The 15,885-nt window shown below is 47.3% G+C and overlaps 1 protein-coding gene across 2 annotated transcripts in view; it reads left to right on the plus strand.

The window, feature by feature from the left end:
- LOC111950969 (pro-neuregulin-2, membrane-bound isoform-like) overlaps positions 1-15,885 on the plus strand; it is a 110,476-nt gene that overhangs the window by 76,930 nt on the left and 17,661 nt on the right. The window lies entirely within an intron of this gene.

A 15,885-nucleotide genomic window follows, 5' to 3' on the forward strand; every position in this document is an offset into this window, starting at 1 on the left:
CTCGTACAAAACCATATAGATTCAGTTTATTAGGTACACCCATCTATAGAGTACCGGATCGGACCCACCTTTGCTTCCAGAACAGCATGGATTCTACAAGATTCTACAAGGTGTGGCGTTCAAACGTTGCTCAATTGTTATTAAGGGACTTAACAGGAAAACAGTCCCCACACCGTTACACCACCACCCCTGTACCGTACCTTTGACACCAGGCAGGATGGGGCCATGGACTCAATCAARTCCTGACTCTGCCATCAGCGTGACGCAAAGACAACTGAGATTCGTTAGACTAGGCAATGTTTTTCCACTCCTCAGTTGTCCAGTGTTGGTGATGGCGTGCCCACTGGCGCGTCTTCTTCTTGTTTTTAGCTGATTGGAGTGGAACCTGGTGTGGTCGTCTGCTGCAGTAGCGCGTCCGTGACAAGGATCGACGAGTTGTGCGTTCCCGAGATGCTGTTTGCGCACAACTGTTGTACTGGGCCGCTCTTTGTTTGTGGCCCGTCTGTTAGTTTGCACGATTCTTGCCATTCTCCTTTTGACCTCTCTCATCAGAAAGCTGTTTTCAGCCACAGGACTGCCGTTGACTGGATGTTTTCTGTTTGCCCCACCATTGTCGGTAAACCCTAGACACTGTTGTACATGAAAAGCCCAGGAGACCGTCCGTTTCTGAGATACTGGAACCGGTGCGCCTGGCACCGATCATACCATGCTCAAAGTTGCTTAGGTCACTCGTTTTGCCCATTCTTACATTCAACCGAATAGTAACTGAATGCCTCAATGCCGGTCTGCCTGCTTTATATAGCAAGCCACTGCCACGTGACTCACTGTCTGTAGGAGCAAACCATTTTCGTGAACGGGGTAAACTGTCCGTGTTTCGCCATGACTGCTCTAGCAACATCTAGTTAGTACTATTTTTAACACATATAGCCTACACCTGTGCTCTTACAAAACCTGTTTTTCTTTTTAGCCTTTTCTGTCTCTCTTGTATTTTATCATTCTCTTTCTTTCCCTTTATTAAAGGTCCTGACATGTCCTTCTAATATAGGCTACAGGAAACATAGTATGTTTAAACGAGATAAACCGCCCCTTTCTCTCCCTCCTTTTTCTGGGTTGTAAAAAACAGACACCTCACTCCCCGTGACATCACAAACGACCAAATTGACTGGGCTCAAATGACGCTCCAAATCTTTTTTGGGATGTTCGCTGCAACCGTGGCCGAATGTGAAGTACCCGTAAGCCAATCGATAGGCATTGATTGGTGTGGGCGAGCGGCGGTRGCCATGTCARAGTAGAGCAGGCCCTCACTCAGGGAGATTCATGCCCTCTGTATTTACAGTCCACCGGARAACACCCTGACAGGGGCCCTCAATCACCACAAATGGATCCACTTCACTTAAACACAACCTAACAAAAAGTTGACTGCTTTGTTGTTTCGACCACTGGTTTGGTGGTTTTATAGATTTCCGTGTGTGTGTGTGTGGTGACATTCCCAGAGAGTTGGCCATTGAGAGGCCTGTGTGACCTCTTGCTACTCTGATCAGGCCCAGTGTGTCTGTTCAAGGCGTGTTGCACTATGGTAGGTAAAGGTGTCTCTGGTCACGAGGAACAGATATTTACCATTCCACTGCCTAACGCTCAGGACTGTTGCCTTTTTGTAGTTTGCCTGCCACAGCTGTCCCCCTACCCCCACCTTTGTTTCCTCATGCCTCTGTCTCTTGTTGCTGGTGAAAGGATTCATCACTTCATTAAGTCTGCTGGGGCGGAGTGGATGATTCTTTCCCGGGGCTTGTTTTCTATATCTGCAGAGAGAGGGAAGCACTGATGGGAGCTACACTATGTTATGCTGCTGGTCAGTGGACACCAATGGGGTTGAGTTGCAGGGCTGTGTGACCGTGGCCCCTTGAGTGTGACTGGGGCTGGTGCTGGAGCGGAGGTTAGGACTAGAGCCGGGGCTGAGCCAAGGTTAGGTGGACTGGAGCCCAGGTTAGTGCTGGGACTGGAGCCCAGGTTAGGGGGACTGGACGCTGGGTTAGGACTAGAGCCTGGGACTGGAGCTGGGGTTAGGACTAAGAGCTGGGACGTGAGCTGGGGTTAGGACTAGAGCTGGGACTGGAGCTGGGGTTAGGACTAGAGCTGGGACTGGAGCTGGGGTTAGGACTAGAGCTGGGACTGGAGCTGGGGTTAGGACTAGAGCTGGGACTGGAGCTTGGGGTTAGGACTAGAGCTGGGACTGGAGCTGGGGTTAGGACTAGAGCTTGGGGACTGGCCAGCTGGGGTTAGACTAAAGAGCTGGGACTGGGAGCTGGGGTTAGGACTAGAGCTGGGACTGGGGTTAGGACTAGAGCTGGACTGATGGTTAGGACTAAGAGCTGGGACTGGAGCTGGGTTAGCGACTAGAGCCTGGGGCTGGAGCTGGGGTTTAGGACGTAGAGCTGGGACTGGAGCTGGGGTTGGACTAGAGTTGGGACTGGAGCTGTGGGTTAGGACTAGAGCTGGGGGTTAGGACTAGAGCTGGACTGGAGCTGGGTTAGGACTAGAGCTGGGACTAGAGCCGGGGCTGGAGCCAAGGTTAGGTGGACTGGAGCCCAGGTTAGTGCTGGACTGGAGCCCAGGTTAGGAGGACTGGAGCTGGGGTTAGGACTAGAGCTGGGACTGGGGTTAGGACTAGAGCCGGGGCTGGAGCCAAGGTTAGGTGGACTGGAGCCCAGGTTATGCTGGGACTGGAGCCCAGGTTAGGAGGACTGGAGCTGGGTTAGGACTAGAGCTGGGACTGGAGCTGGGGTTAGGACTAGAGCTGGGGCTGTGGAGCCCAGGTTAGGTGGACTGGAGCCCAGGTTAGTGCTGGGCTGGAGCCCAGGTTAGTGCTGGGGCTGAGCCCAGGTAGGAGGACTGGCTGGGAGCCCGGTTAGAGGACTGGGCTGGAGCCCGGGTTAGGAGAACTGGGCGGGGCTGGAGCCCGGGTTAGGAGGACTGGGGCTGGAGCCCGGGTTAGGAGGACTGGGCTGGAGCCCCGGTTAGGAGACTGGGCTGGAGCCCGGGTTGGAGGACTGGGGCTTGGAGCCCGGGTTAGGAGACTGGGGCTGGAAGCCGGGTTAGGAGGACTGGGGCCGGGGTTAGGAGGGGCTGGGCCTGGGGGTTAGGACTAGAGCTGGGACTGGAGCTGGGGTTAAGGACTAGAGCTGGGGGGCTGGAGCTGGGGGGTTAGACTAGAGCTGGGACTGGAGCTGGGGTTAGGACTAGAGCTGGACTGGAGCTGGGTTTAGGACTAGATGCTGGGGTTAGGACTAGAGAGCTGGGACTGGAGCTGGGGGTTAGGACTAGAGGCTGGGGTTAGGACTAGAGCTGGACTGAGCTGGGGTTAGACTAGGCTGGGACTGAGCCTGAGCCAAGGTTAGGTGACTGGAGCCCAGGTTAGTGCTGGGACTGAGCCCAGGTTAGGAGGACTGGAGCTGGGGTTAAGGACTAGAGCTGTGACTGGGTTAGAGACTAGAGCCGGGCTGGAGCCAAGGTTAGGTGGACTGGAGCCCAGGTTAGTGCTGGACTGGAGCCAAGGTTAGGTGGACTGGAGCCCAGGTATAGTGCTGGGACTGGAGCCCAGGTTAGGAGGACCTGGAGCTGGGGTTAGGACTAGAGCTGGGACTGGAGCTGGGGTTTAGGACTAGAGCTGGGGCTGGAGCCCAGGTTAAGGTGACTGGAGCCCAGGTTAGTGCTGGGCTGGACCCAGGTTAGTGCTGGGGCTGGAGCCCAGGTTAGGAGGACTGGGGGAGCCTGGAGCGCCGGGTTAGGAGGACTGGGGGCTGGAGCCCGGGTTAGGGAGGACTGGGGCTGGAGCCCGGGTTAGGAGGACTGGGCTGGAGCCCGGTTTAGGAGAGACTGAGGGTCTGGAGCCCGGGTTAGGAGGACTGGGGCTGGAGCCCGGGTTAGGAGGACTGGGGCTTGGAGCCCCGGTTTAGGAGGACTTGGGGCCCCCGGGTTAGAGGGCTGGAGCCGCGGGTTAGGAGGGCTGGAGCCCGGGTTAGGAGGGCTGGAGCCCGGGTTAGGGGACTGGCTGGGGCTGGAGCCCGGGTTAGGGGACGGGGCTGGGGCTGGGGAGCCGCGGGTTAGGAGGACTTGGGGCTGGAGCCCGGTTAAGAGGACTGGGGCTGGAGCCCGGGTTAGAGGACTGGGGCTGGAGCCCGGGTTAGGAGGGCTGGGGCTGGGGCCGGGTTAGGGAGGCTGGGGCTGGAGCCCGGGTTAGGAGGGTGGGGCTGGAGCCTGGGAGTTAGGAGGACTGTTGCTTGGTCTGGAGCCCGGGTTAGGAGGACTGTGCTTGGTCTGGACCCGGGTTAGAAGGGCTGGGGCTGGGCCCGGGTTTAGGAGGGCTTGGGGCCTCATTTATCAAGTTGCGTGCGGAAAAAAATATATACTAAACCTTGCCTGCGGCAGTTTTCCCACAAAGGTTGGTATTTTATCAATTTTGAACTTGATGAAAGTGTGCGTATCATCACACGATTTTCAAACCATGCATGTGCATAACTTCTAGAAGGTGGTCAACTGTGTGCAAGCAAATAGGCTTATTGTTTGTTTGGGGAAATGGGATGGTGTTTTAATGGACAGTGACTTATAATAATGGCTAATAAAAACGTTCAAACAGGCCTAATGATAACACCGATGGATTTGCCATAGCAGCATGTCATCTAAATAGTTAAGTTTACTCTTCGACTAGGTGGCTTACCATTATCAATCGCTCATTCAATAGCAAGCATGCTCCGAAGTTAGAACGGTTGAACGGTGTTTCCTCCGACACATTGGTGCGGCTGGCTCCCGGGTTTAAGCTGGCGGGTGTTAAGGAGAGCGGCTAGGCGGGTCATCGTTTCGGAGGATGCATGACTCCGCCTTCGCCTCTCCCGAGCCCGTTGGCAGTTGCAGCGATGAGACAAGATCGAAATTGGGAGAAAAAAGGGGTAACAGAACAGTCATTGTATGAAGTGAACACATAATTGACAATCAGTTCAAAAAAAGTGTGGGCAGTAGCATTTACTTTTAAACTGTTCAAAAGAACAATGACCCTTGCAGAATGCTCGGCCAGTGTTTGGCACTAGCTCGGTGGCTAGCATTTTTAGTTTGGAAAAGCCACTGCAGCGTTCTGCCCACATCTCTACAGAAATGTGATCAAATTTGCCATTGCGCTTTCTTTTAGGAACTATCATGGCTCAGTTAAAACCACACAACAAATGTATGGTTGCCATAATAGGTGATGGAGGGTGTTTTTGTTACCATAATAGGTGATGGAGGGTGTTTTTGTTACCATAATAGGTGATGGAGGGTGTTTTTTGTTACCATAATAGGTGATGGAGGGTGTTTTTGTTACCATAAAAGGTGATGGAGGGTGTTTTTGTTACCATAAAAGGTGATGGAGGGTGTTTTTGTTACCATAAAAGGTGATGATGGGTGTTTTTGTTACCATAATAGGTGATGGAGGGTGTTTTTGTTACCATAAAAGGTGATGGAGGGTGTTTTCCATCTGGGGTTGAAGCTCTTTCAAGACCGCACAAATATAATATGTCTCTGATTTTATCAATGAAAATGTATATGTTACAAATCCTATAATCTCCACGTACGCCAGAATTTARTATGAAATGTACTCATAGTTGATAACTGAGGCCCCTGGTGTTTGGTCTGCTGGGATCTGGTTGGGGCTGGAGTTGTCACGGTGCTCCTGGGCTGGGTCAGGTTGCTTTGGCCTCTCTGTGCTCAGTGACTCCCTCCACTGTTAGTTTGTCCTCTGGCCATGGAGTGGACCAGCACCATCTGCTACCACGCAGCAGTGCTCTGATGTCCAATTTCATGGCCGCCAGAGTGCGTGGGCAGTGCGCGTATTTGGGAGGGACGGAGGGCTGAGGCATGGGCGAGGTGTGATCCAGAGCGGACATGCTTCCTTGCGCATGAAGCACGAAGGGGATACTTTCTCATGGGGACTCCAGTGGATCTAACAAAGAGATGGGAGTATTTTGAATCTGGTTCAGGGTTGCAAAGCCTTGCTGCTCTACCACTGTTACCAGGGCAAGCTGCTGTGGGAAGGGACAGTGCATTGAMCAGGCAATGGGATGGATCTCTGTGTGTATCCAATCCCTGTGCTGCTGTCTGTTGGTGAGGAGGGGGCTGAGGGTGGCACCAGGTTGGGTTTCCCTGCGTTGTGTGGTAATCCCCGGCTGGGCACCCGGCTGGGCTCCGGGGCCGGAAGGGTCCTCCTCTTGCTTCTTCCCACCCTCCTCCTTCTCATCCTGGGCCTGGGTGCCTGTCTCCTGCTGCTGCACCCGGTGCCAGCTCAGGGTTCCACATTCACATGCTCCAAAACCCCCGGTGGCCTGGATCTGAGGAGGGTGAGGAAGAGGAGAGTTATCCACTGTCATACACTACAGCTACACCAAACAGAGCAGGGACGGCAGGGGGGGATCGCAAACGGGGCCCCTGGGTCCTCCTGAAAGTAGGACACTCTGGGGACCATCCCTCTCCGCTGCAGGCCCTTTGCTCCAGCCAACACCTGGCCTGACTATACCCATTCTGCTGCACACCCAACCTGCCCTGCTGCCTGACAGTGCCAGCACCCAGCCCCTCCTCCTCCTCAGTATGTTCACTTTGCTTGTTTACATGACTGGCTGTTGTGCAATCGCATGCTGTGGCGCTCTTTGATTTCCCCTTAATGCAGAGACGACTGTGGCAGGCAAGACCAGGCATATCAGCTATGCTGTTGAGAAAGGGCAATAAGAGGCAAGAATATAAATGAAAACATGATGAGAGGGGAGATTAGGATAAAGTTCAGAACGGACTCCATTTTGTACATTTCAAGCACTCCGCCTCTCTCTATCCAGCTGGATGGCCCTTGAAATAATGATGGTCACTTTCCTCTTGAAACAGGCTTTTAGTGAATTATCATTAGTAATGTTCTGTTTATGTGTCTCTCAAATTCTTGGTAGAGATAATGTTCTGTTCTGGCCTTTTGCCTAGACAATGATCGAGTTCCCCTCAGGCTGTTGATGGTGGAGCAGTCTCATTGAACTTGGTTCAACTTGTGAAATGTACGAAGAACCACACGATAGATACTGGCCTTGTTTGTGTGTGTGTGGGAGGTGGTGGGGGGGGGGCGGTGGTTGGTTAGCGCACTATTTTGTGTTCGCCGTGTTTGCGAAGTTTTTTTTTTGATTTGTCAGCGCCGCTGTTTGTTGGAGCACATGGTTCTGCTGAGCTTCGCAGCTCAGATATTCCAACCGAGTCAACCTTAAACACCTTTTTTAGAACCGCTGCCTTGAGACAAAGAAGATGCAGCTCATCTCCTGCCTCTCGACCGTACCCAGATTCATACACACACACGCTCTCAACACGCGTCAGACGAGCACCAACCTGGCAACCAGTCATATTATCATTGAGATGTGAAACCGGGGTGCCCTGTGGTGTAAGAGAACCATTGCTACCGAAATGTTGTGAACTACTTTTTTTAGTTTTTGTTATCAGCAGCTACCATATTATGTATTCATTTATCTTCCCGTARTATATGTACCCATGCACATTGAGGACTGAAATGGAGAGACTGCTCGAATCTCTCTGGGGAAAGAAAACAGGGATGTTACACATAATGGAAACCACACCGATGCAGGAAGAATGCATGCAGTATAAATTGACCCCTAGCAAAGTGATAAGAGATCCCAGTCCCAGCTGTAACAAGAGACATGTCTGAAATTCCCAGCCAGGACTGAGGAGGGGGTTTATGTAGGGCTTTCTACTCTGCTGCTGGTATATAGACTTGACTAGCCGTAAAATATGTCAGGGTTTTTGGAGATACATTTGTCAGTTGACGCTTGGGGCTTGCACTTTTGGACCTTTTCTCTTACCAACCATGTTCTTTCCCACGACCTGGACTTTGTTCATTCCAGTTAAGATGTAGGCTACGATGRCTAGTGGTGACTTATATAATCGGACCTGGGTCCCACCTAAACTAGACATCTCGAGTCTTTCCTCAGTGTTTTTGGTTGTCTCGCTATGCTGTGTTCAGAGGTAGAAACATGTTTGTCCTTAGCTGCTTATTCCATCTTTAATAGCTCTCTTCCCCGAAACAGAACTGGATTACTTCATGCTATTCACGGAGAAGAGTAATGACCAGAGCCTTACGGAATCTGCTGCTGAGAATATTTAATTACAGTTATTGTCTGCATCTTAGTATTGATTCTTGCTTTGCAGCAGTATTTGCATCATTTCCAAACAGTATCTTTTWGAWWTWTTTTTTTTTACACAAGACAATTTCTGGGTTGGTAAAATTCAGATTCCTCCACTGACTCTGTGTGGCCCCAGTGATGACAACTCTGTTGATGTGCTGAATATACTGTAATCACTCCCAATTGTTGAGGGTTGAGAGGTGCCGAACAGGGCTAGCCTCCGGAAGAGAGAAGAAGAAGAGGAGAAAAAACACAGCGGAACAGGGCCTTTCATTTTTACGGCCTTTCTTTAGAAGCCTATAGAGAGCGTGGAAAGACAGACATGTTTATGAAGGTTTCCAGATGGCCCCTCTTGCACCCCCAGTCTTTTTATTTTCAGTTCTCTGGCCATGAAGGATTAATCAAACTCCGGGGTGAAGCCTGTTGGCCAAACCACTAGGCTCGAGCTAACACCGTGGAAAATCCAGTCGGCACAAGACTGGGGAAGAAGAAACCTGAGGTTAATAGACCAGGTAAACTGACCTAACCCTACGGGAATGAGAGCACATCATCGAACCCAGKCTTCGACAGGGGAACTGACCTTCACTTGGAGTTGGAGGATCAGGACCAGGATGTTCCTCTGCTGAAGGGAGAACTAACGTGGTCATGGGGTTGACTTACTCAGCCACATGGCTACAAAACATGAGAAACCAGGCACATGAGAATGCAGTTGCTCCCTGATTGGTTAACTGCCACAGGCTCTACGGGCTCCAAGGCCAGTGGACACCATTCTGACCCAGCCACGGTTCTGTGAGCCAGGAGATACTGACCCAACAATATGGGCATGCTGTACAGAGAGGGAACGCTCCCTATTTCTATCTCCTAGACCCCTCAAACTCAACTCTGGACCTGGAAGCCAGTTCCACTGCATGTGTTTATTGTTCCCCTCTAATCAGGGACTGATTTAGACCTGGGACATCAGGTGCGTGCAATTAATGATCAGGTAGAAACAGAAAACAGCAGGCTCCGGACCTCGTAGGGTAAGAGTTGAATACCCCTGCACTAGACGCTGTGATCAGGATGAAGCGTCTCATCTGTCACCCATTTATAGCAGCCCCATTCCTGGACTGTCTCCTGGGGATAAATGCACATAAAAGCACTGTCAGTGTCTTCTGCTATAAAGACGACAGCACGCAAGAGGCAAAGAGAGAGAGTGGAGAGATCTTACAATCCAAACTTCCTTAGGTAACGAGAATCTTTTTTTTTCTCCCATTTCCTTTGTGTTTTGTAGGAAAATAGTGTTGTCCACTTTCTCCCTGTCTTGATCATCAGTTGGCATTGAAGAGAATGCTACTTTATTTAGATGCATGAGAAGCAGTTGGTTTTCTCTGTACACTGAGCTGTCTTAGCTCAACATTCCCTCTCAGACAGTCGGCTGTGAATACCATGCTGCCTCAGCAGGTATTCACAGTACAGTCGCCAAGCTCAGGAAAACGTGTCAGAATTCTGGTTGTATGGATAGTGGGTTGGTACAWTATTCAACCCTGCACCAGTCAGGAGTGGCAGGTTGTCTGTAGCGGTCAGAACAGGAACAGACCTGGCCTCAGCCTCACCATACTGTTACTGAGCTATTTCAGAGACCTAAAGACGTTTCAGAGACCTAAAGGCACCTTGAACATTTTTCAAAAATAACACCCAGATTTAGTATTGATTCCGGTTCCTTTTCCCTGAAGCTACTGAATGGTTGTATTGAATAGCTGAATTGCAAGATCAATGGATTGAAAATCCACAAAATGATGATATTGTCAGACATGTTGATATGCTGTATAAACAATACAGTGCCTTCAGAAAGTATTCACACCCCTTGACTTTTTCCACATTTTGTTGTGTTACATCCTGAATTTAAAATATATACAATTTTAGATTTTTTTGGGGGGGGGTCACTGGCCTACACACAATACCCTATAATGTTAAAGTGGAATTATGTTTTTTTATTAATAACAAATGAAAAGCTGAAATGTCTTGAATCAATAAGTATTCAACCCCTTTGTTATGGCAAGCCTAAATACGTTCAGGAGTAAAAATGTGCTTAACAAGTCACATAATAAGTTGCATGGACTCACTCTGTGCGCAATGATAGTGTTTAATRTGATTTTTGAAGGACTACCTCATCTCTGTACCCCACACATACAATTATCTGTAAGGTCCCTCAATCGAGTAGTCAATTTCAAACACATTTTCAACCACAAAGACCTGSGAGGTTTTCCAATGCTTCACAAAGAAGGGCACCTATTGGTGGATGGGTAAACAAAAAATAACCGACATTGAATATCCCTTTGAGCATGAATGGTGTATCAATCCACCCAGTCACTACAAAGATGCATAACTCAGTTGCCGTACAGGAAGGAAACYGCTTAGGGATTTCACCATGGGGCCAATGGTGGCTTTAAAACACTTTAGTTTTCTCCTATCACAGCTATTAAACTCTGAGGATGGATCAACAACATTGTAGTTACTCCACAATACTAATTTAAATGACAAAGTGAAAAGGACACCATCTCAGAATAAAAAGTATTCCAAAARCATTTATCCTGTTTGCAACAAAGCACTAAAGTAAAACTGCAAATAAAAAATGGCAAAGAAATTAACTTCATGCCCTGAATATAAAGCGTTATGTTTGAGGCAAATCCAACACAACACATCACTTAGCACCACTCTTCATATTTTCAAGTTATGGTTATGCTTGTTATCGGCAAGGACTAGGGAMATTTGTAGGATAAAAATAAACGGAATAGAGCTAAGCACAGGCAAAATAAACCTGGTTCAGTCTGCTTTCCACCAGMCACTGGGAGATGCATTTCAGCAGGACAATAACCTAAAACACAAGGCCAAATCTCAACTGGAGTTGCTTACAAAGAAGACATTGAATATTCCTGAGTGGCCAAGTTACAGTTTTGACTTAAATCTACTTGAAATTCTATGTCAAGACCTGAAAAGGAATACTTTTTTTCCCATCTTTTGCGAAATGAGCTCTCTTCCTTCACTGATTATCAAAGGCACTTAAATCACCTACAATCCAATAACCCAACATTGCGACGAATAAAAAATCCCATTGGTACTTAGTCGTCTATAGAAGGGTTTGTAATGAAGAATGGAGTGCTCCTGGATGACAGGATGACGTTAACAGTGTGGAAGTATTACTCAACTGTCTACATTGATCATCACAGGTAGGCAAGGACATATTTGGTGTTCTACACTAACTCAGTCAGATGCTGAATTTATTCCACAAACACAGTATGGTGCAAAATGCACACATTGTCTGATTCATTATAGTCACTTCCCTGAACAGCACAGTTTGTGTAACTATACAAAACAGCTAGCTATTTGTCCGAATAAATKTTTTCTCGTAAATCACGATTACACATTTCAGATCCTCTCTCAGAAGAGTCTAAGGTCTAATTTAGCMATTTTTATGTCAATATCAATTAATTTCTGGATAACAGTTGAAGTACCTTACTGTGATTTGTTTTCAATGAAAATGGTCAAATAATAAAAGGCTTCTTAGCTAAATGCAATTTCTCAATTTTGCTACGACTGTCTGAGAGAGGCGCCTAATTGGAGGGATGTGTAACCTGAAAACGATCAGAAAGGAGGGCAAACTCTTTGTTATTGGTCTTTTTTAACTTAAACCCACGTAGCCAAACAGGCTGAAATTTCTGGCAGCCTTTTCCWACAGCTCTTACACTAAACGGGCATCAACATCATTTTCACAATCTCACAGTATTATTCCAAACTCATAGTGTGGAAATGTATATAAAACACAGGACAAATTAAGCTTTTGACTGCACTGGGCCTCTTAAGTCAACAAGGAAATAAGAGGATCATTTGATAAAACAGACGAGGGAGCGTGTGAGAGAGTGATTTTAAAACGAAGCTGTCTTTAAAGAGACAAGTGCTTTCGCCCACTTGCGACAATTAAGTTTAATATGCAGTGGTTAACCCACGTCATTAGTTCCCCTCACAGATAAACAAGTAGTAGAGCCTGGGTACTGTAAACTCTCTCCTTCCTGGCACGGTGGGAGCACCTCCGCTCCTCTGACAGACAGCACTATACACGCTCTGCTACAGCTGGACCYGGGCCAACGGGCGCCTCTCCATGTATGAATTGAGGGAGCTGTGAGAACACTATTATTAGCAAAGTGTACAGTGCTTTTGTTCTTGGATGTTGTCTTCCGATTCCCTGCCATGTCATGCAATGGATAGTGAGTGAGTTAACTGGAGAGTTGAGGGGGGGGGGAATCTGGCTACAGGTATAATTTGTCCTTCGCACAATCTGTTATTGTATGATTCGCTGCAACAGGTTTCTGCAATGCTTTGTGCACTTTCAGAGAACGTATTTGCAAAGCTTTGTGCACTTTCGGAGAAAAAGCATTCCTGTTGAGTTGGCGGATTCCCCCCCCCCCATTTATTGAAAAGAGTTCTTGCAAATATGTGTATTTTGCTTTAGAATAGGTTACATGTGCTATCCAACAGAACATGTGCAGCGTATTCAGGGCTAAGTTCAAATGGATGTTTAGTTGACCACAGATGTGCAACGCCCTTGTTCATCACATGCTGATCACAGGTCAGGTTAGCAGCAATGTCTTTCTCTCTGCCCCGTTCTCATCCTCTACCTATGTATGCCAATAGTGATAATTGAAATCAATAGCTGGAATGAATGTGTGGACAACACCGTGACGAAAGGTGACGCAGCATTGTTTTGTGTGTGTGCGTTCGTTCGCGCATGCATGTGTGTCTGGTGCGTGTGTGTGTTGTGTAATATTGTTTTCACCATGGCCACCACAGCACCAACTGAATTTACTACGTATCAAATTACTGCACGCAGGAATTGAATTTGGGTAGGTATTTTGATAAGTGAATTGAGTTAGTATTGCAAGTATACCAATGTACTGTTTTACGAAACCCGTTACTAGCCTACGGATATTGTTGCACTCGCTTTGTCTAGGGGTTGGATGCACATATGCCCAGGAGACAGCAACTTACCSAGTTAAGGGCTTACCGAGCTTAAACCTCTTGGTCGGCCAGTCCAAGTGGATTCTTATTGGTTCAGATGGGGATGAAACAKAAATATGTACAAAAAGGAAAAATGACAAAAGGCATGCCTCAACTAAAAACTCAAAAACAAACCTAAACAAAACCAGCAGCCTCACGACGTGCCAGCTGAGACGCTGACTGACGATCACCTGATGTGCTTATCAACCAGGCTCAGCACCCAGACAAGGTTGCTGCTGCCCCCTGGGGGAATGGAGTGTGGACGTGTAACCTAGACATTATGTTTGTCTATGTCTCAACACTAACCTTTCCCCCCATATCATAACAATACTGTATGTACGGAAGTAGGCTACACATTCACGAGTATGCATTTGTCAATCAATCTCCAATATGGCAAACACAAACATGTTGTCACACCCCAGCAAGGTGCGGGTTGAAGTCTAGCCCGTGTACAGAGGCTACATCCCAACGTTTGACAGAGGAGTCCTCCCTCTTCTCCCTCTTCTCCTTGCCCAGTCCTGCCACTCCTCAGGCCTCATCCCAAAACCTCTTAGCACTATTTACATAACAGTGGAGGATTAGTCGGCATGACATTTAGGCCATTTCATTCCAAAGATCTGAATCAAGGGATAAACAGGGACTCCTACGCTCTTCAGGGGGAAATATTTATCTTTGCACATAGAGCGTCTTGAGTCCGTGTCAACACTACTGAGAGACACAATGCAATTCTTGGAAGGAAAGATGTGACCGTTTTATGTGGAGGATGAGTGATTGAATGAGAAGTCAGTGTTTATGTCTTGTATTGTGTATAAAATCACTCACAAAAGAGCAACTGGTTGACCACGCCATCTGGAGTGGAAAGTTCCTGCACCTGTCTTTATGCACTGCCTTCATTGCATACAGTACAAGTATACAGTACCAGTCAAAAGTTTGGACACCTACTCATTCAAGTTTTTATTTGAATTTTATTTTTTTACTATTTTCTACATTGTAGAATAATAGTGAAGACATCAAAACTATGAAATAACGGTCCCGTGTGGCTCAGTTGGTAGAGCATGGCGCTTGCAACGCCAGGGTTGTGGGTTCATTCCCCACAGGGGGACCAGGATGAATATGTATGAACTTTCCAATTTGTAAGTCGCTCTGGATAAGAGCGTCTGCTAAATGACTTAAATGTAAATGTTAAATGTAAATAACACGTATAGAATCATGCAGTAACCAAAAAAGGGTTAAACAAATCCAAATGTATTTKATATTTGAGATTCTTCAAAGTAGCCACCCTTCTCCTTGATGACGGCTTTACACGCTCTTGGCATTCTCTCAACCAGGTTCATGAGGTAGTCACCTGGAATGCATTTCAATTCAAACAGGTGTGCTTTGTTAAAAGTACATTTGTGGAATTTCTTTCCTTCCTAATGTGTTTGAGACAATGAGTTGTGTTGCGTCARGTTAGGGGTGGTATACAGAAGATAGCCATATTTGGTAGAAGACCAAGTCCATATTATGGCAAGAACAGCTCAAATAAGCAAAGCGAAACAACAGTCCATTACTTTAAGACATGAAGGTCAGTCATTCTGGAAAATGTCARGAACTTTGAACGTTTCTTCAAGTGCAGTTGCAAAAACTATTATGAAACTGGCTCTCATGAGGACCGCCCTAGGAAAGGAAGTCCCAGACTTACCTCTGCTGCAGAGGACAAGTTCATTAGAGTTAACTGCACCTCAGATTACAGCCCAAATAWATGCTTCACAKAGTTCAGACACATCTCAACATCAACTGTTCAGAGGAGACTGCTAGAATCAGGCCATCATGGTCGAATTGCTGMAAAGAAACCACTACTAAAGGATACCAATAATAAGAAGAGACTTGCTTGGGCCAAGAAACACAATGGACATTAGACCGGTGGAAATCTGTGAGTCCAAATTTGAGATTTTTGGTTCCAACCACTGTTTTTGTGATACACAGAGTATGTGAACATATGATCTCTGCATCTGTGGTTCCCACAGTGAAGCATGGAGGAGGAGGTGTGACTGTGTGGGGGTGCTTTGCTGGTGACATTGYCTGTGATTTATTTATAATTCATTGCACACTTAACCAGCATGGCTWCCACAGCATTCTGCAGCGATACGCCATCCCATCTGGTTTGCGCTTAGTCCCACTATCATTTGTTTTTCAACAGGACAATGACCCAAAACAGACCTCCAGGCTGTGTAAGGGCTATTTGACCAAGAATGAGAGTGATGGAGTGCTGCATCAGATRACCTGGCCTCCACAATCACCCGACCTCAACCCAATTGAGATGGTTTGGGATGAGTTGGACCCCAGAGTAAAGGAAAAGCAGCCAACAAGTGCTCAGCATATGTGGGAACTCTTTCAAGACTGTTGGAAAAGCATTCCTCGTGAAGCTGGTTGAGAGAATGCCAAGAGTGTGCAAAGCTGTCATGAAGGCAAAGGGTGGCTATTTTGAACAATCCAAAATGTTAAATATTATTTTATTTTATTTGTTTAACACTTCTTATTTTTTTTGGGTTACCTCATGATTCCATATGTGTTATTTCATAGTTTTGATGTCTTCAATATTATTCTACAATGTAGAAAATAGTCAAAGTAAAGAGAAACCCTTGAAAAAACCTTTGACTGCTAGTGTATATTGTAGCATGTTCCG

Source organism: Salvelinus sp. IW2-2015, linkage group LG23 (genome assembly GCF_002910315.2).
Source record: "Salvelinus sp. IW2-2015 linkage group LG23, ASM291031v2, whole genome shotgun sequence".
NCBI lineage: Eukaryota > Metazoa > Chordata > Actinopteri > Salmoniformes > Salmonidae > Salvelinus > Salvelinus sp. IW2-2015.